This window comes from Canis lupus, unplaced genomic scaffold, assembly GCF_011100685.1.
Source record: "Canis lupus familiaris isolate Mischka breed German Shepherd unplaced genomic scaffold, alternate assembly UU_Cfam_GSD_1.0 chrUn_S671H833, whole genome shotgun sequence".
In the NCBI taxonomy this organism is placed as follows: Eukaryota; Metazoa; Chordata; class Mammalia; order Carnivora; family Canidae; genus Canis; species Canis lupus.
This window is the reverse complement of record NW_023331617.1, coordinates 6,456-7,930: the sequence shown is the minus strand read 5'-3', so window position 1 is coordinate 7,930 and position 1,475 is coordinate 6,456. Positions and strand designations below refer to the sequence as shown.

Here is a 1,475-nt window from a genome sequence, read left to right as displayed (position 1 = left end):
TAAACAAAACCCACAATGAGATACCATCTCACATCTGTCAGAATGGCTAAAATGAACAAGGCCGCTGGCCCCTGCCAGAGTACTGGAATCAAAGAGAGGCTCGAGCTTCCTGGCGGCGAAGCGTCCTGGCTCAATGGACTGGATGGGCACAATGACAAGGGCCTGGTCTTCGCCATCAGCATGCCCGACCACAGTATTCATCTGGTGTTGTGGAAGGAGCACGGCTGACGCCACGCGCTGGCCGCCGGTGACTGTGGGTGCTGGGGCTCCAGGGTTTCAGTGCGACCTCTGGCAGCCGACTGCATGAACCAAAGCTCTCACCTAACGGTATCGTAGCGCAGTGCACAATCATTTATCTGTGTTTGCCAGGGGGCCAGGCTCGGGCGGGGGAGGGCTTGTTTTCTTGACACACAGCACAGCATGCTAACGAGTACACCATTGACTTCATTTGTACTTAGTTACGTTGGTCAGTATAAGAGGATGCATTGAGGGTTCATCTTTCTTGAATATTGGTTTTCAGTAAAGAAAGTTAAATGGTAAAAAAAACTGGCGATGACAGTGTAAGTATGGCCAGCTGTCGGTGGTCTCATGGTCATTAAAGAGTTAAAGATTCTGAGTATTTAAGTGCTAATAATTACAATTTTTATCCAATTTTTTATTAAGTAAATTCTAGCAAGTAATATACATATTACTGCAGATAAAACCATCATTGGGAATTATTAAATTGATTGCATATTTTGAGCTACTCTTTATGAAGAGAAGTAAAATACTTGGTATGTGTAAGGCAGCAGAGAGTTGGCTTAGGGACTCTCAGCTATTTCTAGAAAAATTGGTTAGTAAAAATAGCATTCAGCTTATTTTCCTTAGCAAGACTATTCTGAGGATGGAATCTGTGACTCAGCAGCAGCGCAGACGCTGTCCCTTCAAACACCTGGTTGCCCATTTTCCACTGTTATGCTGATGCCTTTTTACTCATCTCATGTTTGATAGGCGTCCTCCCTGAATGAGCTGGGCTACTTCATTTGTGGCATGGCATGCAAACAGAAGCCAGGTTCAAGGCTGGACCTTGTAGGCAAATCTCATGAATGTCAAGGAGTAACAACAGAGGGCAAATGTCATCCGCCCACTGATAATCTCTGGAGACTTTTTCATGTCATTGATGGCAGCAATGGGAAGACCCCAGTTGGCTACAGGGCCCCAGAAATGCGTACTCATGAGGCAGTCCCAAAAGTCCTTGCTCCGGACATAGTCTGCCACCAACAAGAAATGTTGGCGAGGATGTGGAGAAAGGGGAACCCTCTTGCATTGTTGGTGAGAGTGCAAACTGGTGCAGCCACTCTGGAAAAGTGTCCCCAGGACAGGAGAGCCCAGCCTGGAGAAGCAGGAGTTTCACCATTCTTCCCGGACAGGAAGGCGCTCTCAGGGAGTTAGAGCAGGATCCCAGGAGGGCAGGGATGACCTCAGACTCCCAGGGA

General features: G+C 47.5%; 1 pseudogene; it reads right to left on the bottom strand.

Moving 5' to 3' along the window:
* Positions 1–658: 658 nt before the first annotated feature.
* LOC119879346 lies at positions 659–1,250 on the bottom strand (annotated as a pseudogene).
* Positions 1,251–1,475: the final 225 nt, after the last annotated feature.